Source organism: Periplaneta americana, chromosome 1 (assembly GCF_040183065.1).
Source record: "Periplaneta americana isolate PAMFEO1 chromosome 1, P.americana_PAMFEO1_priV1, whole genome shotgun sequence".
In the NCBI taxonomy this organism is placed as follows: domain Eukaryota; kingdom Metazoa; phylum Arthropoda; class Insecta; order Blattodea; family Blattidae; genus Periplaneta; species Periplaneta americana.
In genome coordinates this window covers 197072498-197096638 of record NC_091117.1, presented here as the reverse complement: position 1 = coordinate 197096638, position 24141 = coordinate 197072498, and the positions used below count along the sequence as shown (strand labels likewise).

At 32.5% G+C, this 24141-nt stretch overlaps 1 protein-coding gene across 2 annotated transcripts in view; it reads left to right on the top strand.

Annotated features, from left to right (window-relative positions):
- Window positions 1-24141, top strand: part of mtt (mangetout) — a 523315-nt gene that overhangs the window by 326647 nt on the left and 172527 nt on the right. The window lies entirely within an intron of this gene.

Here is a 24141-nt window from a genome sequence, read left to right as displayed (position 1 = left end):
GGCCTATCTTGTAAATCTGCAGCATAGAACGAACATTCAAACTTATTTCTTGTATGGATAATAATATATTTATTAATAATAACTTAAAAATGAACAGGGGCAATTTCAACTTATTTATATTGAATACAGTTTTGTGTGTTCTTAATATACGGGATGCACTTTGCATGTTAAATCCAGGTGACACAAGACCATTTACGACCAGAAAGAGGACGGCTTAAACGTGAGGCAAGGGCAGGCATCCCTAATAATAGACATGCCAGACCACGTGATATACATTCTAATACGGACGGATTCATGGTGCCCACGAATCACGCATTAATTTTCTCCCTGGTTGCTCTTCATTTTCGCAACATTAAGATTAACAGTATCCAACTGACTCCGCTGAAAGTAACTTCATGATGCGAGATGTGTTGACATTGGCGGCAGTAACTAGTTACTGTAACTACACATCGTCCTCTTATTCTAAGCTTTTTTAATTTTCACGTTCCATAAAGTCAATAAAAGCTATGTAATATAGTCACGTGATACATATCCAAGTACAGAAGTATTACACGAACTTAATAACCGCAAAAATATTGTTCTTAGAAGAATTAATTTTACCGAAGCAGTTTTTGAATTGCTCAATTAATAGTTTCATTTAACCTATGACCTTTCGTTTCTTTGTATTTACAACAAAACAATATAATGATAATATAATTTGACTGTTATTCTTTCATTATCTGATGTTGTTTTCATTGTTTTTTCACGTGATATTAAAAGCAATAAAATTAAGATACCACCTGAAGTGACTCTTTCCAGCTATATAATACGTTTAATAACATGAGGAAAATTATCTACTAGTGACCAGCATGAATCTTTCTTAACGCTTTGAGAAAAATTACATTGAAATAAGAATTCTGCATTTTAGTTTTAGTTGTAAGTTGCTGGTAAAATATAATATTTTTTTCTAAATAATTAAGCTTATACAATGTTACTTCTATTCGTTTGAATAATATATTCCTCATCTACATGAATTATCTTTCTTCTTCTTCTTCTTCTTCTTCTTATTATTATTATTATTATTATTATTATTATTATTATTATTATTATTATTTCATATAGGCCAACATCAATTGGAATATTATGTCCATGGTTCTATAGTATATCTTAAATTTTTTCGGCATAATTGCATTTAATAATAATAATAATAATAATAATAATAATAATAATAATAATAATAGTAATAGTAATTAGACCGCAGAACGTCATAAAATTACATTTTTTATTGAAATAACATATTGAGAAAGTAATAGTGGATCTTTCTCATTCTTGACCCCACTGTAAGGTTCGAAATTAATGAAGATCAACCAAAGCAGGTATATGAAGAGAAACGCGCTATTTACCTTCCATGCTGTGATGATCTCAGTCATAAATATAATATTCAAGATTGGAATATCATTGGAATTATGTTTGGTGCGCGAGGAACAATTCCCAAATTTACTTAGGAGATCCTCAGAAAATTAAAGGTTTCTGATAAGACTTTTCAGGCAATTGCATCAACCATTTTAAAATCTTCACTGAACATCATCAATCACCATCTCTATTCATCTTTATAATATTCAATGTATATTATTTACTTTCATTAAATTTTTATTGTTTTGATAGCCACCACATCTTGTCGCAGAATATTCTTTTTTAAAATTTCATTATGTATTTTTATGCTCGACCATACCGAAATATAGTAATTATACACCTGGTAGCAGACCTTTAATGCATGTCATTAAAGTACACCTACTCATTAAAGGTCAGGTCTTTCAGCCAATGACGACTCAGGTTACAACTGTTCAGCCAATGACACGTCAGCTTTCTACCGTTATAAAACCGCAAGTATCGATTATTCTTGGATATGCAATCGAAAGAGAATTATCGAAAAGTCACGGAGGCTGGAAATCCAATACTGTCGTAGACGGTTATGTTCTGTTACTATAATAATTAGCGTTAATTGTAAATAATATTCAAATAAATTCAATTTGTCATCTCGTTTTTCAATGTCGAATTCAATAATCAAGGTTATAATATTATAATATTATCAAGTTTAACGGGACTGGGTCAAGGTCAATGACATTATTGTTCCTCGGAAAAAATCAATACTTTCGCGTCTGCGCACATCTCACAATTCACGACCTAGAACAAGGTCACTTCCGATCTTGTCAGTTACAAATAAAATGTATACATCTGAATACCGGTAATTTCAAGTTATAAATATGGTCGAGCATAAAAAGTCGTATGAAACTCGCCTATAATGGTAATTAAGAAGCTCGTATGAAAATTATGAAACGAGCGCAAGCGAGTTTCATAAATATCCATACTCGATTCTTAATTACTATCATTATAGGCTCGTTGCATAATGTACTATTTTAACATTAATTTACATTTTATTTTTTGTTCATTTGAATTGATTAGGATGCCGATATTTTAAATACAAGATTTGGACGACTATCATTTCGATGATATTCTTCTTCTATATATATTTAAATTTATTTTGCTTATTGGAATGCATATATGAAATTTTTTTCTTGTTTTGTCCGATTTATTATCTAATTTCAATTTACCTCTGATAAAAATGAGAATAATTTCCAAGAAATAAGAAAAAATTGTGAGAAATAAAACCAGTAAATAGTTGAGGACATGGCATTGCTGCGATGACAATGGATACTCTTCCTAATGTACAAGTTAGATCATTTTCCACTTTAACATGACGCTAGCTCCGTGTAAGTGTAATACAGTAGAGTATCGATTACCCGAATATCGATCAACCGAAACATCGGTTAACCGAAAACGTTCCAGCGGCAAATTCAAATTTGCGCGCGCGCTGTGTAGAAGTTCACTAGCGCTGTTTTCGAGATTTAGCGGCAAAAAAAAAAAAAACGAGTCTCAGCTCTGAAACAAAAAAAAAATTCTTTTCCTAAACTGTAGGCCTACTTTAATGACCATTTTGAACTTTTCAAACTAGGCTAGTCAGTTCTCTGTGCTATTTGTAAGACGTATGATACAAAATATATACTGTATGTACAGTTTTGTGATTAATATCAGTGTTTCTTTGCCTCATACTGCTCCTATGACACCTGTACAATTTGTTTTTGTAAATGATCGGTTATCCCAAAAAATCAGTTATCCGAACACCCCCGTCCCCAATTGTTTCGTATAATCGATGCTCTACTGTATTTCAGAAGGCAGTGAGAAAATACGCGTCACATACTAGACATACATCTATGTGACATACGTCACATACATCTATTAGATGTCATCCCAGATTACATATATAACAGTTTGCTCATCCTTATGTTAAAATCGATAGCACTTTGAAGAGAGCAACCGCCAGGATCGCCACCCGTCCGCCGTAAACGAACACGAGATGGCAGTACAGTTGCTAATGCATGACGTGATTCCTTATGTAATAACTAGATGGCAGCATAGTAAACCTGATAAAAGTTGTTACCGTCAAGGTCTATAAGGCCGAGCAATCTAGGTATACAGTATATGATATAATCTAGGCATCATTCAAACGTTTACTCTGATTTCGTAGAACCAAAAACGAATGTATTTAGACACATGTATTGTTGAGGCCATGAAACTGCTGCGACGACAATACTGTTAGTGCGCCCTGATTTCATAGAAACAAAATTGAATGTGTTTAAACACCTACGACAGTGAAGTCACATCTTGTCATATTATATTGTGATGTAGAGATCGTTCTCGGAATTTAAACTAATTCTGACAAATAAGAGAAGACGTTTCACGTAGATATTGTTGGTTTATTACTGCCATAATAATTACGTGAAAGGCAAAGGAAATTGTAGGCCTACATATTCTAAAGTCTGGTTAACTCGATGTCCAGCTTGTAAAAGTAGCCACGTTCAATTAGTAGGCTAGCGGTGTCAAAGAGGACGGAAGCTTTGTAGTTTCAATAATTTTAATTATGTCGCTGTCCATTGTCGTCGTCAAGTCTTTTGAAGGCTGCTCCATTGTCGTCGTCAAGTCTTTTGAAGGCCGCTCCAATACTCTACGCGGAGTGTATAAACCAGAGTTGCAAATTTTAGCAGTGTGTCTTGTTCTAGTTCACAGTGAAAATTAATTATATTACAGTTCATTGTATAATAAAAATGTAGAGGCCGTGGGAAGCGAGTGAAGTGTCGGAACCGATACCCATGAACGTCAATAACGACGATGGTAATAATAATAATAATAATAATAATAATAATAATAATAATAATAATATATCAGAGTTAAATAACAATTCAAATTCAAAAGCTAGACCAAAATTATGTAAGCAGTGTCAAACGTTTGTGTGCAATGCTCACACGTATGTTCTGAAAAACAATTTAAGTCAAGGAAAAATTTCGGAGACATCTAAAATTCTTAAATTAAATAGAAATACTGTAAGTAAAATTGTAAAAAAAGGGATCTAAGACACCTAAAAAGCGTGGACACAAAGTCACAAAATTTAATAAAGTAGATGGTTTTACGTGTGATTACATTCGCCGTGAAATATATAGTTCTTACAATAAGGTCCAATCCTTAACAATAAAAGAATTGTTGCAAAAAGTCAAATTTTCCGGTTTTCCTTATGGAGAAACATTTAATTATTTCTTTAAATTAATTTAAAATATATAATCTAAATAATATAAATAATCTTCAAATTGACTCATGCTTTGAGCAATTAAGCCTAGCCCATATCCATGTTATATTAATATATATAGCAGCAACAAACAAGACGTGACAACGTCGCATTTTCATTTTATTATCGGTGCATGCAATAAAGACCTACAAATCTTAAAAGGAATGCCGCTGCCTATTAATTAAACGAGGCAACTTTATAGTATTTTATACCCGTAGACTAGGCACCAGCTGGACGTGGACGTCGAGGATTATTTCTCTAACGACGGGAAAAATATGAAAAGTGAAAGTCCTCCGTGTTGTGCTCAGGCTGCGTTGCAAGTTTCGCACCATATGGACAAGAGCAGGCCTCGTCGACACTTCAGCTCGCAGTAGAAACTCGGAATCCAACTTGTTCTCAAATCCCGGTCGCATGTCGTGAGTCGAGACGATGGATAGTGTTTAAAGTTCTAAGCTTCCCTTTAGTTTCTGAGCCGTAAATAAATCACAGTAGCAAGTCTAGATCGTATGATCACATTCTAAAAACGTAAAAACTTCGTTCTATGTGAACCCCATTGTACCTTTGAATATAGGTTCCATAACTCTTCACATTGCCTTCTTGAATAACGCATATGTGCCTCCAAAGAAAATTTATAATCAAATATAAGGCGAAGTATATGTAGCAATGACTACTATATATCATTAATATATATCTCAGTATGTGAAATCTGCATGGGTTCTAAAGTGGCATATAGTGCCTTCTGATTAAAAAATTTAAGGGAAGACTCCACTGAAAATCATGAAAATTTTTCAAAAACCATTCATTGGATATTTCACTTCACAGGAATGTATATTTTCATATCGCAAATGGATTTAGTTCAATTTTGAAAACAAATGTACTTATTTTTTTAAATTAAGGTTGTAAGGGGGCGTGGCATTTAAAGAGCTGTCAAAATTATTTTTTCATCAAAAAGTTCTTTTTTCACAAATTTATGATTACAAATCTAGTAATTTTTTGTTCTAAAGTTGGCTCAATGAAGTTGCTGGATGTGTAGCGGAGGAGAATTTTAATTTACATGAATATTCATTTTACTTCCAAACCATTCTTACTTAAGGGGTTAGGAACAGCTTACAGCAGTAAAATTTTTGGAAAAATTTTACATTTTTTTCCTCCATTACTATATCTTGTACAAAAATGAAAATTGGTATGTGTAAAACACTGTCCTTCTGCTATATGAAAAAATATTTTTACGATAAAAAAAAACATTATATATACATTTTTTTTTTTTTTTTTTTTTTTCAAAATTCAAAACGGTGGCAGTTCACTTTGCAGTGATGAAGCGTTTCCCTCATAACTCATAACTTTGTTAACTTTTTCATGTTCTCTCGCTTTTATTTAATTGCTAAAACTCATGTTTATAATACCATCCTCTTTCAACTACATTTCTTAATAAATAATTTTTTTTTATTTTGTATTAGAAGAGAATACTGATACTTGACCATCTTTTTAAATGAATTATTTTTTACTAGCCGTACCCGTGCGCTCCGCTGCACCCGTTAGAAATAAATATAAAGTAATTACATAATTAAAATAGCACATTTGATCCAGGGAACATTCGTGTTTGATAGAAGGATAGATCGTTTAATATGTTACTTAATTTAAATTGTATTTAAAATATTAAAATGCGATCATTTTGATCCAGAGACCACTCATTTGGTGCAATGACCAATAATTTTTGGAAAAGCAAAAATTAACAGAAAAATTTTGGCTACAGATTTATTACTACGTCTATATAATATAATATAATATAATATAATATAATATAATATAATATAATATTATATTATATTATATTATATTATATTATATTATATTATATTATATTATATTATATTATATTATATTATATTATATTATATTATATTATATTATATTATGAAAAAGTGTGTTGATAACGGATGTACTCGAATTAGAAAGTTTTTAATTTGTTGTGGGAGCTCTTGAATCTCAGGAGGAACAACTTTTACAACAGCGCAACATAATCTGCTTGGCTCATTACCCAATTTTTTTGCATTGCATTTATTGCATATGTATTTTAACACGATTCAATTGAGCATAGTTAAAATTTGAATTATAAAATAATGGATTGCTAAGCTAACGTACTATTACTGCATACTGAATCAATACACTCTCGTTGTTCGTTAATTCTCTGAGATAAAAATGAATATGTTCATAAACGTTATTATAAGAAATACAGGAAATGAATATTCAGAATAACCTATCAAGTTTTCTGTGCATAAGAAGCTATTTTAATCTTACCTGTCCTCAATTCACTCACAAGTTACTGTAATAACATTATAGCATTATGTCCATCCAGAGAAACTACACTTTCCAATGATGAAATAAAAATTAATTATACAAATCGGTTAATTTAGCTTCTGATATTACTTCATACAAACACAGAAACTTTGTCTGTAGGCTATGTTTCATAGCTTTCGATTGTTGTGTCCAAGGCCCCTTATAGATGAAGTCATTTGTTTTTTATTTCAATACACCGTCTTAGATGGCAGTTATTTTAATTTTAAAACTCATTTATCTCATTAAATATCAGGCCTATGAAAATTTTTCAGAGAATAAAACTTATCAGAAATCATTTTTAAAGAAACGTTTGTTATGTAACATATTTCACAAAAATCAATAAGCGAGATATTTCGATTTCATTCAGGCCCCCTTATAACCCCCCTTTTAAATAATGTATTTTGAATGCCATATAGCCTATAATCTAAGTTATAACAAACTTAATTTATATTCCAATTTTCATCGAAATCGGTTCAGCCATTATCGCGTGAAAAGGTAACAAACATGCAGACAGACAGACAGACAGACAGACAAACATACAAACAAAAATTTCAAAAAAGCGATTTTCGGTTTCAGGGTGGTTAATTATATATGTTAGGACCAATTATTTTTGGAAAATCGAAAATTACCAGAAAAATTTCGGCTACAGATTTATTATTAGTATAGATTAGACAGTCTAACAGAAGATAGAGAAGTGATCTTCCATCTTATTGTAGATATGACATGTATAAATACACACAAAAAATTTAATCACAGAATGCTGGATAGTTTTTGAGTTATGTGGGAAACGCTTCATCACTACACAGTGGAATGAATTTTGAAAAAAAAAAAAAAAAAAAAAGTACATATTTTCTTTAACTCGTAAAAATATATATATTTTTTTTCATATAGCAGAAGGACACTGTTTTACACATACTAATTTTCATTATTGTATAAGATATAGTAATGGAGGAAAAAAATGTTGAATATTTCCAAAATTTTATTGCTGTAAGCTGTACCTAACCCCTTAACTTTACTTTTCCTTATTCAACAGCAACATTTTTATGTCAAATATTTATCAATCTGGATGAAAATTTTACTGTAAGTATTGATGAGGTAGCTGCATGTTTCTATACATTTATTTTGTGAGAAATGCTGCTGTTATATTTTATTAATTGTCTTTTTATGAATTATATTAAAAGTAACATTTTTAAAATTTCAAAAAAAAAATTTCGAAGTGAATAAATGAGATATTTCATAGAATGAATGTATAGAAATGTTTATCTATGGATTGCGAAAGTAACAAAAGAACGAAGCTTAAAAATTGAGAAAATATACTAAAAACGTGGCTTTGAAAATATTTAGAAAAATAATAGAAAAAATATATAAAAAATTGAAATCAAAAAATATTTCGGAATTAAAATTTTGGATTTTGTTAGTCCTTTACATAGTAAACACGCTCTCAAAATTTGGTTGAAAAAAATTATTAGGGAAAAAACTTGTCACTTTTAGTGGAGTGTTCCCTTAATGTTGAAGACGGCCATGAAATATTCCATTTTGAGAAAAAAAAATATATTGGCACCTTTTAGCACTAACTACAAGATATTCTGAAACGGTTCTACGATGAAGACCATATTAGTACAGAATAAACTGTTTTTAAATTCGAGAACCCAAAGTAGGCGTTCACAAATAACATTCTGCTTAACCCTTATCTGCCTGAATAATTTTTTTAAATTTCATCTGTTTTTTTAATCTTAGTAACCACATAGCTGATGAACACTATGATGCCATTAATAGTATTGAATATGGATTTCAGTTGAGCGTAGGGATTTAGGCACGCTAGGCGGATATATGACCAATTTTTTTTGTTTCATAATAATCTTTGAAATAAAAGATTATTATGAAACAAACAATAATCTTCACATGCTGAAACTTTCCTTCTGGAGTGTCAAAATGGCTTTAGAAAAGGAAGATCATGTGTAGATCCATTATTTAGTATGAAACTATTGTTAGAAAAAAGAAGAGAATTTAATTTAGAAACCCATATAGCTTTTATTGATTTTGTGAAAGCTTTTGATAAAGTCCGAAGAGACCTTTTATTCGACATATTACAAGAAAAAAATATTCCAAATTTGCTATTGCAAAATATAATAGAAATCTACACAGACAGCAAAATAAGTGTCAAAATAAATAACTGTATATCCGAAAGAAAATTAGTTAATAATGGAGTTCGACAAGGTTGTCCACTATCACCAACTTTATTTAATATTTATATAAATGAAATTATTTTAAAATGGAACCAAATCTACACATCAGGAATCAAAATAACCAGTGCTCTAACATTAAATACCTTACTCTATGCCGATGACCAAGTCATAATTTCCAATTCAGAGGATAATTTACAAAGAGGATTGTATACATTAAATAATATATTAAAAGATTTTGGGATGGAAATTTCAGCACAAAAATCAAAAGTAATGGCATTTTTAGGACAAGACCCAGTGAGAAGTAAGATAATACACAATAACCAATGCCTCGAACAAGTGCAAAATTTCAATTATCTGGGTTGTGAAATATCTTATCAAAATGAAAAAGATGTGAACAAGAAAATTACCAAATTTACACAAATTCTAGGAATAATAAACAATGCATTAAAAGCTAAATTAGTACAAAAATCTACAAGAATAAAAATATATAATACACTAGCATTACCCACCCTTTTATACGGAAGCGAGATTTGGTCATTAAAGAAAACAGACATGAACAGAATCAAAGCAACGGAAATGAAATTTTTGAGGACAGCAGGATATACTCTTTTAGACCGAAAAAGGAATGAAGAAATTTTAGAACAATTAGAAGTAGAGTCAGTAGAAGAAAAAATCAACAGATACAAATTCAATTGGCTAGATCATGTAAGAAGAATGGAAAATTCAAGAATCCCAAAAATTATGATGCAATATAAACCTAGAGGACGTCGTCGACCAGGAAGACCTTTAAGAAGACTGCTAGATGGGGCCGAAATAGGTCTACAGAGGCCTAATTCGTGAAGGATGATGATGATGATGATAATAATCTTTTTTTTTTTTCAAATAAAATACTCTCTCATGACCCTTAAACACCTTACGTTCTACATGTCCTGCCCATCTCAAACGTCTGGATTTAACATTCCTAATTATGTCCTGTACAGAATACAATGCGTGCAGTTTCTACGTTGAGTAACTTTCTCCATTCTCCTGTAACGTCTTCACTCTTAGCACCAAATATATTTTAAACACCTTATTCTCAAATACCCTTAGTCTCTGTTCCTCTCTCAAAGTGAGTTTAAAACACATCCTAACAAAATGATTAAAATAAGTATCTGCAATATTATGGGCATAGGACTTATACCAAACTTCACAGTTCAAAATTTTTTTCAAATTGTTTGACGGTTAGGATTGGTATAAGTCCTATGATCATAATATTGCAGATATATTGATAATTTTGGTAGGGTGTGTTTTAGTATCTGTGAGCAGTATGTGGCTAACATTTCAATTCTATGTGTGATATAATAAGTGAATACGTGGTACAGTCATTAAGTTCTAATACTGAGCGCATAGTGGCGTTAAGGTGCACTATAGCGCATAGCTGGCGCCACGGTATGATACCTTGTCAGTTAGTCTCTCGACCCAACAAGAGACAGTTGAGTGCATGCACTGTAAGCAGAACTACGGTCTTTGTTGTGACGGTGATTTTAATGCGCGCGTCGGAACTCGAGTATGTTGCAGTTTGAGCAACGGGCAAACGTCACGTTCTGTCAGAAATTAGGCGAAACTGCTATAACCGATCATAACTGGAGACGAAACATGGTGTTTCCTTTACGATCCGCAACTGAAGCGACAATCCGCCACCTGGAAAACGCCATTATTTCCACGACAGAAAAATCCGCAACAAGACAGGTCAAAAGGCAAGATGATGCTTTAACAGTTTTTTTTATTCAAATGGAATTGTTCACATAGAATTCATCCCACAAGGTGCAACTGTAGACAAGATCCTCTACAAAGATATTCTTGGCCGTTTAAGCAATTCAATTCGTCGTAAGCGTCCTGAGCTTTGGCATAGGAAGAATTGGCTGTTGCTACACGACAACGCCCCTGCACATCGCTCCATCCTTGTCCAAGAGGAACTTGCAAGGCAACAGGTCGCTGTTTTGCCACACCCTCCGTACTCACCTGATCTCGCACCATGCGATTTTTTTTCTCTTTCCCCTCATAAAATCAATCGTAGGAGGGCGTAATTTTTATGCGCCCGAAAAGGTCATGACTGCCACAAGAGAAGCCGTACGGCATCTTCCTGCCAACATCTTTCAGCGGTGCTTCCAGCAGCTACACCAACGTTGGCAGACGTTCATAGCGGCCAACGGCGACTATATTGAGAGAGGATGTCGATCTGTTTAAGTGTACGCCGTATCACGCGGCATCTTCTGAGACATCCAGATTCTTGTGGGGGCCTACCCTTCAGGCGTCAGTGTCAGAACTTAATGACTGTACCACGTAGAGTGCACCTAATTACAGGAATGTAGTGAATTAATAATAAAATTATGTTCAAATTTTATATATATATATATATATATATATATATATATATATATATATATATATATATATATTAAGGGGAAAGATTTACTCTAGGGTAACCAAATTTTTTTTTATTTTTAAAGCTTAATATATAGGCCTACAGATATCACTGAAAAAATGAAGGAGCTCTGATAAATAGTTTTACATTTGTGACTACTTGAAGAGAGGCTATTTTTACCATTATTTTGCTTCCGATAAGTACCAACTCCTCTTAATATATTTTTAAATCCTGTTAATAAATATCGAGAAAAATTAAAGGATCCTGAAGCTCACATTCAAGTCCTAGTTGCATGTTTGCATTATACAGTAGTGGCATAAAAAACCGAACCGACCCCTGTAGCTGATTTCAGAGCCTTGTTCACTCCAGAGCTCGATAGACTGGTAACTAAGACTTTCGTGGTTCGAATCCTGCCTGAGAAGGAAACTTTTTTTTTTTTTGTTCCTTATTCAAATTTATTCCCAATACTTTTCGATTGCAGCGATATTTCACTACTTAATTAACTTATTGTTCCCAGAACATGAATTTTATCAGCAATCGAGAAGTATTGGGAATAAATTTGAATAAGGAAAAAAAAAAAGTTTCCTTCCCAGGCAGGATTCGAACCACGAAAGTCTTTGTTACCAGTCTATCGTGCTCTGGACTGAACAAGGCTCTGAAATCAGCTACAAGGGTCGGTTCGGTTTTTTTTTGCCACTACAGTACACACAGTTCAGCAAAAATCACGTTATAAGTTTCAGAAAAATAAGAAATAGCCTAAAACCATAAGTAAACAGCTTTTAACTTCAGTAAACAAGACGAAGTCAAGCCGCCATTACAGTTCACACTTTTTTGTAACACTAAGAGCCCCAACATACTGGAAAGTTTTGTTAAAATAATTAAAGTTTGGTTACCACCTAACTTCCGCCCGAAGACCTTTCCATTGTTTTTTTTTCTTATTTTATGAAGAAAGTTCTTTTGTGGTATACAAGGGATATCCTGCATTCCTTTGTCTTCTGCGCATTTGCTTTTCCTATCTCACGTGTTTATGTGAAGCCTGTATTAAACTTCAGTCCTTCCGAGATGTTTCGACGAACCTGAGGTTATATCAGGATCCAAACAAAGGCGACTTCCATTACTTAAGGGGTTAGATACAGCTTACAGCAGTAAAATTTTTCCTCCATTACTGTATCTTGTACAATAATTAAAATTAGTATGTGTAAAACATTGTTCTTCTGATATATGAAAAACAGATAATTTTACGATTTAAAAAATTATATACCATATATATATATATATATATTTTTTTTTTCAAAATTCAAAATAGTGGCAGTTCACTCTGGACTGATGAAGCGTTTCCCTCATAATTCAAAAACTGTCCAACATTCTGTGATGGATTTTTTGTGTGTATTTATGCTTGTCTTATCTACATTATGATGCAAAATCAGTTCTCTACATTTGATAGATTGATAAGAAATAAATTCTTAAAAGAAATGGTCAAATATCAGTATTCTCTTCTAACACAAAATAAACAAAATATTATTTGAGAACGTAGTTTAAAGAGCATGATATTGTAAACATGATTTTCATCAATAAAATAAAAGAGAAAAACATGAAAATCACTTCTCTACATTTGATAGATTGATAAGAAATAAATTCTTAAAAGAAATGGTCAAATATCAATATTCTCTTCTAACACAAAATAAACAAAATATTATTTGAGAATGTAGTTGAAAGAGCATGATATTGTAAACATGATTTTCATCAATAGAATAAAAGAGAGAGAACATTAAAATCACTTCTCTACATTTGATAGATTGATAAGAAATAAATTCTTAAAAGAAATGGTCAAATATCAGTATTCTCTTCTAACACAAAATAAACAAAATATTATTTGAGAATGTAGTTGAAAGAGCATGATATTGTAAACATGATTTTCATCAATAAAATAAAAGAGAGAGAACATTAAAATCACTTCTCTACATTTGATAGATTGATAAGAAATAAATTCTTAAAAGAAATGGTCAAATATCAGTATTCTCTTCTAACACAAAATAAACAAAATATTATTCGAGAATGTAGTTGAGAGAGCATGATATTGTAAACATGATTTTCATCAATATAATAAAAGAGAGAGAACATTAAAATCACTTCTCTACATTTGATAGATTGATAAGAAATAAATTCTTAAAAGAAATGGTCAAATATCAGTATTCTCTTCTAACACGAAATAAACAAAATATTATTTGAGAATGTAGTTGAGAGAGCATGATATTTTAAACATGATTTTCATCAATAAAATAAAAGAGAGAGAACATGAATAAGTTAACAAGGTTACGAGTTATGAGGGAAACACTTCATCACTGCACAGTGAACTGCCACCATTTTGAATTTTGAAAAAAAAAAAATTAATCGTAAACATATTTTTTTCATATAGCAGAAGAACAGTATCTTACACATACAAATTTTCATTATTGTACAAGATAGAGTAGAGGACGAAATAAATGTTGAATATTTCCAAACATTTTACTGCTGTGAACTGTACCTAAGCCCTTAAACCATATCCTTTACGCTGTATTAACTTTTTAGTGAGGTTATTACTAGGTGAAAGCTCTCACACTTTTAGTCTTACGATTTAAAAGTGAAGGATGCGAAACCATTGTGTTGTGAAAACATTACCCAACATAAAGAACCGAACTTTAGTATACAACATCATTATTGCGACCAGCTTGAAGGTATATAGAAAAGGACATTATAGATTTTGGTTTCAACTGCTTTCAACTTCCCGCGGCTTCGAAGGACGTGATTAAAATTCCGCCCGCAGCATGCATATTTTTATCTTTTCCGTGTGATGTTAAATTCGTGTTGAGTACATATCATAATAGTTACATAGGGTGTTCGCGTAATGAAGGTGGAGAACAAGGGTTTAGCAACATAAGATGCTTGGAACTGTGGTTGATACACAGCTAACTTGGAACAACAAGAGTATTTAAGTATTAAATTACCCAGGATTTTATTTCTTCTAAAAAGTTTAAACATGGTTTTACCTTTGAAATAGAAACCGCCTATTACGTATATTTTAACAGAATTTTAAAATTTAGTATGTTACGAGTATTATAGGGCAACAACACCCATGTAATCAAGATTTTTAAATTACAGAAAAAAACTTTCAAGATTATCACCAATTCTCATTATCATGAATATTGTCTACCGTTATTTATTAACGAGAAGATATTAACTGTTGCAAGTTTATTTATTTTTTAATTATTAATGCACGTTAATAGTACATTATGCAACGAGCCTATAATAGTAGTAATTAAGACGCGAGTATGTTTATGAAACGAGCGCAAGCGAGTTTCATAATTTTCATACGAGCGTCTTAATTACCATTATAGGCAAGTTTCATACGACTTTTTATGCTCGACCATATTCCTAATTTGAAATTATTCCTAAGTATTTATGTTATTCTTATCTGACTGGGGAGCGGAACTGACCTTGTGCAATATCTCGTAAATTGTGAGATGTGCGCAGACGCGAAAGTATTGATTTTTTCCGAGAAACAAATGTCGTTGACCTTGATATAATGTAGAGAGTAAAATAAACATTAATCTTGATATAAACTCGAAATTGATTTAGACATTCAAAAACGAGATGACAAATTGAATTTATTTGAATATTATTTACAATTAACGCTAATTATTATAGTAACAGAACATAACCTTCTGCGACAGTATTGGATTTCCAGCCTCCGTGACGTTTCGCTAGTTGTCTTTCGTTTGCATATCCGAGAATAATAGATACTTGTGCTTTCATATTGCTAGAATGGCGTTTTCTGTTTGGTGGAACACCTCAACTTTAATGAATAATTGTACTTTAATGAGGTCCAATAAAGGGCTGCTACCAGGTGTATAATTATTATATTTCGGCCTGTTCGAGCATAAACAAAATTTTAACCCTTCGAATTTACCTGGTTTAGAACTTCGTGCTACTCATCTGGGGTCATTTTGACCCTAAGAATATTTGTTGTGAATAATTAAGATATTTTATAGTTTAATGCATTTTTGTATGAAGTATAAGCAAAATGAAAGTTTATAATGCATCTAGAATTACTCACTGTGTTTAAACAATGAATGAATTAACTAATTAATTAATCGAATTAGTTTAATGGCAGACTATTTATTCTGTATCTGGGTTTTTATAGTTTCAAGTATCAGAGAACAGATTAACTTTCCTTGAAATATAGCAAAAAAGGAAATTGCTATTGCATCAAGTGTTAATTATGATGTTTAGACAATTAACTAAGTCTCATAATCTGCTGTAGTAGAAAGAACAAGAAGCTAATTTTACAAATACAAATAATTACTCTTCAATCTATAACATTTTCCCATAGCCTATGTACATAGCAGTTTATGTATTTGTTTCATTTATTCATTTTTCAAAGTACATGTTCACTTTGCTTAAAAAAACACAATCACTGCAGAATAATTCTAACTAGAAAATAAAGACGTGTTCTATAGCTGGGGATATCCACGAAACCAAGCAATAAACATGAAAAAAAATCAATGTATAACTATTAAAAAATAATTTTAATTATAAAGGAAACTAAAATAACCAAGGTTGGCATATCTAGGTTACTGGAACGTTTCGAAGTATATGAATGTAGATATTAACAATAAAATATGGTGTGGGGTCAGAAAAGTTCACAAGTGTCGAGGTTAATGATTACACTATCAGGAAAAAATGTTGTGATCATAATGCTAGACAATTAAGCATGTTTCATCAACCAAAATAATGTCGACTAAGTAAAACTGTAGAAAAGTTTGAAATGATGGGAATGAAAGTGTCTAATAAAATACCCAAATATGTATTTACTTCAAGCAGTTGTGAAGTTAGAAAAGTTATCTCCTTTTGGCTCAAATAAATAATACAGCTGCCCCCCCTTCTTGCAAAGAAATTGGATATAATTAGCCATATTTTACACTGAACATAGATTTAGGTTACTGTGCGAATATCGTGAACTACAACATAATACACAGCAGATATACGAATATATTCATTCATTCGTAGTTTTCTTCCCAAGAGAAGGTCTTTCACTGCAAACCCAGCATTCTCCAATCTTTCCTATTTACTGTCTTCCTCTTCGTCTCCGCAATATATAGATATATATGTATATACATACACACACCATATTTTATTGTTAATATCTACATTCATATACTTCGAAACATTCCAGTAACCTAGATATGCTAACCTTGGTTTTTTAGTTTCATTTATAATTAAAACTAGTGGCTTGTGCAGCAAATGCTGCTAACTAAGTTCATTAGAAGTTCAGATTAAATTTTTCAAATTTATTTCCAATGAAAAATACCACACATTTCGGAAGTTATTTGCTTCCATAATAATGAAACATAGGCCTACCCCTCTCAATGGTTTTCTTCGTGCTAAATACTTTTTATTTAACCTATACATCTTCAGTTCTTGACTTCCAATGCCAAAACGGACGTAACAATGTCACAACGATCAGTCGGTTTTCCATGTGGGAGTGAAGCAATAGCTATTTCAGGTTATTGTGGATTATAGGTTAGAGTTATGAAAATATCCTTTACTCTCTCCCCTCACCCCTCACCCCTCACCCCTCTGCCCTCGTGCCCTCTGGACCTCGTGCCCTCTGGACCTCTGGCCCTCGTGCCATCTGGCCCTCGCGCCCTCGCGCCCTCGTGCCCTCTTGCTCTCGTGCCCTCGTGCCCTCGTGCTCTCGTGCCCTCGTGCCCTCGTGCCCTCTACATTCGGAACTCTCGTAGCAGTTCCTTGCCTGCTGGTGTAGATGGCAGCAGCATTCTCAGTCTCAGGTCTTCAACCAAGAAAGTTTCCCTGGCCAAGACATATTCATATCTTGATAGAGAGAATTTTGAAACTCCTAGCACCCTTTTCAGGTGCCTTGGTTTCAGGCTTCCGAGCTCTTGTAACTGTCTGCTTGATAGATATTCCCATATGATTTCTAATCCCTATGTGAGTGAGGATAGTACTTTAACCCGAAAGAGTTCCATAGCTGTATTTATTGACATTCTTTGTAGATGTCTGATGTCACTTATGCTTCTGATTGCGGCTGTAAGTCTTTCCTTTAGATGGACTGAAAAGGTTGACCCGGTTACTTGCATTGTAATTCCTAGGTACTTAAATTGTCAATTTGTACGTCCTCCGCAGACGATGTAATCATCTTTACTCGGTCGCCCTCCTGTCCTAAATACCATTAGTTCGGTCTTCAATGCATTCACTACTAGTTCGTTTTCATCTGCCCATTGGGTAATGAGATCCATTCCTTTCTGCAGATCTTTTATGTCATTGGAGGCTAGGGCCATATCATCTGCATATATCGCTCATTTGCGATAAGAGTGACACAACTTAAAAAGTGTTAATTTTATAGGAGAAGCATTTTAAAATTTTCATATTGTTAAAAATCAAATTGTAGGCACATGCTTTTTCCAAACGGAATGCAATTTTGCACATGTATTATATTTCTAGTGTTGTAGCGTATAGTACCATAATTATTAATCATTTTCAATAATTTCAACAATTATTTTAAGTTGTGTCGTTCTTTTCTTAAATAAATATATGTCTGTTTTTAGTTATGACAGTGAGAATATTTATCTGACGTACAATAATTGTACAATTATTGCAATTGTAAAATAACTGCACAATTATTGTGTTTGTAGAAACGTAATTTTTCGATAAAGTAATGCAATGGAATAATATATTGGCATGTCATTACATAATAATATTATAAGGATGCCCTGTGACATTCATTAATAAATTTAAATTTTAACAAATATGTTGTATTGACAAACGAATGTAATAACTTTTTATGGAAATTATACTTTATAATTAATCGTATAATTTAGAGACTATTTTTAAATACATGACTATGAATTATGCTAGAAAAAATAATATAATAGCAACAATCTAGATTGAGAAAGCATTATACAAAATCTGAAATTCTTTACACAAAATTATTTTAGAAATAAATTGCCCAGCACAATACTTTCAATACAGTTCACAACACCTCTCTACACTTTCAGAGATTCAAAGAATTCTTTATAGAAGCTTGGAATGTGGTTCGGTTTAATCAGATCTAGTAAATCTGTCTTTTACCTCTCACTTATACCTATTTTTTTCGTTATAAACTTGTGGAAATTATGGTCTCGGTTACTTGTTACTTATCTAAAATAATGACACAACGCAGAATAATTCCTTACCGCTGCAGAAAAATTATTCAATGAAAAGACGCAACACAAATTCTGTCACTCTTCATGAAAAGATTTAAACGTTTCAGTTTGAATGCTTCGTAACAACTAAAATTAAGTCTTTCTTGTTGTAATGATTTTGTTAGATTAAAACAATTTAATAAAGACACATCTGACATCTGGAGGAAAAATAATGTAATCATGTATTTGTCGTTATTCCTGATAAAATATACTACTTTTGGAGTTCATTTTTGTAAGAATCTCAAAAATGAAAAATTTCGAGTTGTGCCTCTCTTATCGCAAATGAGCGATATGTACACATTTAGGTTCTCTACACCCTCCTTGATTTTGGTAGAAACATCATGTGTCAGGATATTAAAAAGTATCGGGCTCAAAGGGTCCCCTTGTAACACTTCAATTGTTTGGGCAATCCAATCCGATTGAGAAAGTCCGTCAGAGACCTGTATTTGGTTGTCTGTTAGGATATTAGCTATTAACCTCGTCATATCAGAGTATCCAATAAGGCTTTCCAGTTTTCCAATTAATTTCCTTCTATTGACACTGTCAAAAGCTTTAGTAAAATCGATGAAGATTACATATTTCTTCCCATGAGCATGTAGCTTCTCTCGTATGTCCTTTAAGAGACATTCTGCAGCCATCAGGGTTGATCTACCCTTCCGAAAACCGAATTGCTCTTCAGGTAGCAGAGACTCCACCAACTCACCTAACCTTTGAGTTAGAAGCTTGATAATTTAATAATAATTATTATTATACATTGATTTTTTTCATGTTTATTGTTTGGATTCGTGGATATCTCCAGCTATAGAACACGTCTTTATTTTCTAGTTAGAATTATTTTGCAGTGATAGTGTTTTGTTGTAAACAAAGTGAACATGTACTTTGAAAAATGAATAAATGAAACAAATACAGCATAAACTGATATGTAGGCTATGGGGAAAGGTTATAGATTGAAGAGTAATTATTTTTAATTGTAAAATTAGCTTGTTGTTCTTTCTACTGTAGCAGGTTATGAGATTAAATTAATTAATTAATTGTCTAAATATAATAATTAGCACTTGATGCAATAACAATTTCCTTTTTTGCTCAGCTCCAATTCCACTGTAACTTACTATCGAATTCACGGAATCACACAGCCCTTGCACTAAAAGAACTGGTATATGTTTTAACGTATAAAACAAGCGAAACATTAATTTTATCAAAACGTGGAAACACCTCCTTTTCGCAGAGAACTCTTCAATTTTACCTCCATTGGTCGGTCATTAACTTCTTTTTACGGGTCCATTTGGAGTCCGAATTCTGAGCATTTCTCACAGAGTTCAGTCAGCATTTATTGTAGTTCTATCCAGACTTGGCAATAAATACAATATCATCCGCGAAGAGGAATTGTTGCTAATGAAATACACGCTTTATTACCTTCATTACTTACTTACTGGCTTTTAAGGAACCCGGAGGTTTATTGCCGCCCTCACATAAGCCCGCCATTGGTCCCTATCCTGAGCAAGATTAATCCAGTCTCTATCATCATATCCCACCTCCCTCAAATCCGTTTTAATATTATCTTCCCATCTACGTCTCGGCCTCCCTAAAAGTCTTTTTCCCTCCGGCATGTGCATTTCTGGATTCGCCCATACGTGCTACATGCCCTGCCCATCTCAAACGTCTGGATTTAATATTCCTAATTATGTTAGGTGAAGAATACAATGCGTGCAGCTCTGCGTTGTGTAACTTTCTCCATTCTCCTGTTACTTCATCTCTCTTAGCCCCAAATATTTTCCTAAGAACCTTATTCTCAAACACCCTTAACCTATGTTCCTCTCTCAAAGTGAGAGTCCAAGTTTCACAACCATAAACAACCGGTAGTATAACTGTCTTATAAATTCTAACTTTCAGATTTTTTGACAGCAGATTGGATGATAAAAGCTTCTGAACCGAATAATAACAGGCATTTCCCATATTTATTCTGCGTTTAATTTCCTCCCGAGTATCATTTATATTTGCTACTGTTGCTCCAAGATATTTGAACTTCTCCACATCTTCAAAAGATAAATTTCCAATGTTTATATTTCCATTTCATACAATATTCTCATCACGAGACATAATCATATTACTTTGTCTTTTCGGAATTTACTTCCAAACCTATCTCTTTACTTGCTTCCAATAAAATTCCCGTGTTTTCCGTAATCTTTTGTGGATTTTCTCCTAACATTCACGTCATCCGCATAGACAAGCAGCTGATGTAACCCGTTCAATTCCAAACCCTCTCTGTTATCCTGGACTTTCCTAATGGTATGCTCTAGAGCAAAGTTAAAAAGTAAAAATGTAAAGGTGATAGTGCATTTAATACCTTCATTACGGTTAAATATTCAGGTCCGTTCCAAATCCAGTCTTTTATTTATTCATCTTAACTCCATTAACAAATCAAATCAATGATTATATCACACAAAGACGCAGTTACGTTTTACTTGATATCTGAATTTATTTATTCTTTACCTTCGAACATTTAAAATTCAGAACATTGCAAGGAAAAAGTGGAGACTAAGAAAGTGGGTGACGTAAAACTTTAACAGTGAAATCAGACTTCCAATATCTCGCATGACTGAATCTCTTCTCTCAATAAATAAGAGTTCATTCTTTACATCTCGTTACGGAGTAAAATTAATCTGTTTGAGTGAACGACCCTTTTTTCAATTTAACGCAAGACCCGATTTCTAATCCGCTTAACACCCCACTTAATTGGATTTGTAGACATTCTTTTAATTGGCCGTCGATGAAAATTTTCTTTAAATATTAAACTGACCTTAATTTTTATTGCTTAAATAAAATAACGTTTACTTAACAAAAGCGATTATTTTACATCGTAAGTTAAAATAAGCACTCTGATATTTTAACTTATTGGCTTTCAGTGTATCTTCATATTATGTTACATCATATTAATAATATATGCGTAGTTATGAAAGTTTGGATTATTACTGGTATTTTTTTGTAATCATTAGCTTATCGCAGAATGTTATATAAAATAGTCGTTCAGAATATACGAAGTAACTTTATAGAAGTATTAAAAGCTTTATTGGAGACAAAAAAGTCACAAAAATATTTTAAATGATACCGTATGTTAATTTACATATTTGTAGTCTGCATTATATTTTATGTAGGTAACTTAAACGTAGCAGGTAACTTAAACTAATTTTGTTTTTCTGGCTATCACTCTTTCTAGTAATACCTTAGCTTCTCACATGTTCCAATTCGAAAATTATTTCACTTCTTTGCAATTAAGTGAATTCTACTACCATCATTTCCCTTTTAAAACATCTGCACTTAAAACCCATATTTCACTTTAAAATCTAAATACATTAATGTATTTGTAATGTAATATTTACTATATATTTATATCTAATGTTTTTTTATGTCGTATGTATGAAATTTCCATGTAATATGTCAATTTGTGATAAATGTGCATGTAATTTCTATGTAATATATTTTTGCATGGCATATGTGTGTAATTTTTATGTATGGCCTACAATGTATTTTTTTTCTGTCGTGTGTACATTAGCTATATACTCGTAATATGTCTAGTCTTATACAATATGTTTATTTTTTGTTTCTGTTTAATTTCTGTTTAACACTATTATTATTATTATTATTATTATTATTATTATTATTATTACTACTTACTTACTGCCTTTTAAGGAACCCGTAGGTTCATTGCCGCCCGCCATTGGTCCCTATCCTGAGCAAGATTAATCCAGTCTCTACCATCATATCTTACCTCCCTCAAATCCATTTTAATATTATCTCCCCATCTACGTCTCGGCCTCCCCAAAGGTCTTTTATTATTATGATTATATATGTACTTCTTTATATATAATATGTTTTATGTCACATGTATGTAATTTTATGTAATACGTCTGCTTTTGTGTGTGTGTTTTTTTTTCTGTGTGTAATATATTCTACATACTTAGATACTATGTATTTGCATGTGATAATTGTCTGTCTGCTATAAGTTATATGTATTCGTTAGTAATTTTTGTATACTTACTTGTATCTGAAATGTATTTAATTATAACCCCTAATATACCTTATGGTAAAATAGGGTTCAATAAATTTGGATATTCAAAAAACTTAAACGTATAATTCATTGTGGTCTATTACAGTCAACTGTTAAAACACACAAAAAGGCTTGTACTTTTTTTATAGTAGGCAGCATTCCTCAAAATAAGTAAAGAGTCTAGTATACACAGGTCCTAAAATAAATATACTATCTTCCAAAATAACTTCTTACTTGTATAGAGTATTCAGTGATGTAGGGAGTCGTTCTTCTGAAGTCATTGACCTTTTCTTATTGTTTGACTTTACCTCTGCAGTGCACTAGCGGATGTGGTTCATGCACTATGGGGCACTACTCCATTTTCTACAAATCTTGCGACAATACGTAACCCAGACATTTAATGACCCATGGATTGGTCGAGGACGTCCAGTAGCCTGACCTCCCCAGTTGACTAACATTAATCTTGTGGGTTTTTGGCCGTGGGTATACTTAGAGTCCTTGGTGTGTGCCACACCGATCTATATTGTACAGCTTTGCTGAAGTATGTGTACAGTTTATGTCAGCAAATCTGAGGTAGCCAGATGTGTTCGAAAGAGTAGTACTTGATTCCCTGAGAATCAAGGATGAGTGGCAATGCTTAGTAACCACATAGGGCACCTCTTATAGTGATTATTCAATAGGCGGATGAAGATGATAGGTCACAATACAACATGGTTCCTTTCTCAATATGTCTTTGCGGTATGTTCATAGACACTTTCTCTATACTTTTGACCTATATTACATGCTATGCAAATATACTATACCTACTTTTACTTAAATACTCTGTATGTCATAGATGGACATCGTGCCTCACTTGAGAAATAATTCCTCACTGACCTTCGCAGAGCTTCTCGCTCTGAGTGACATCATCTTCACAGTCCCCGTTCCTCCCTCACGCAGCTCCTAGGCGTGGGCAGGTTCTATATCAGTTTCATAAGCAATATCAGTGGTGGCATAATGGCATTATCAAAGCAGTGTGTACGCGTTAGAAAACGATTATTTCATGAGAAATGTGAGGAAGAGTTCTTTGCTGTTTAGAAGGGGAGAACATATGATGTATGTTATGTTCGAAAATCCTATTAGGCATTAATAAATTTAATATACAACGACATTACTCCTTATGTCATAAAGAACGTGCTGAATTAGAAGGTAAGACAAATTAAATGTTATTTTTCGTACTATTCCGAAGAAAATTTATGATCTTAACATTTGCATAGTATACTAAATACGAC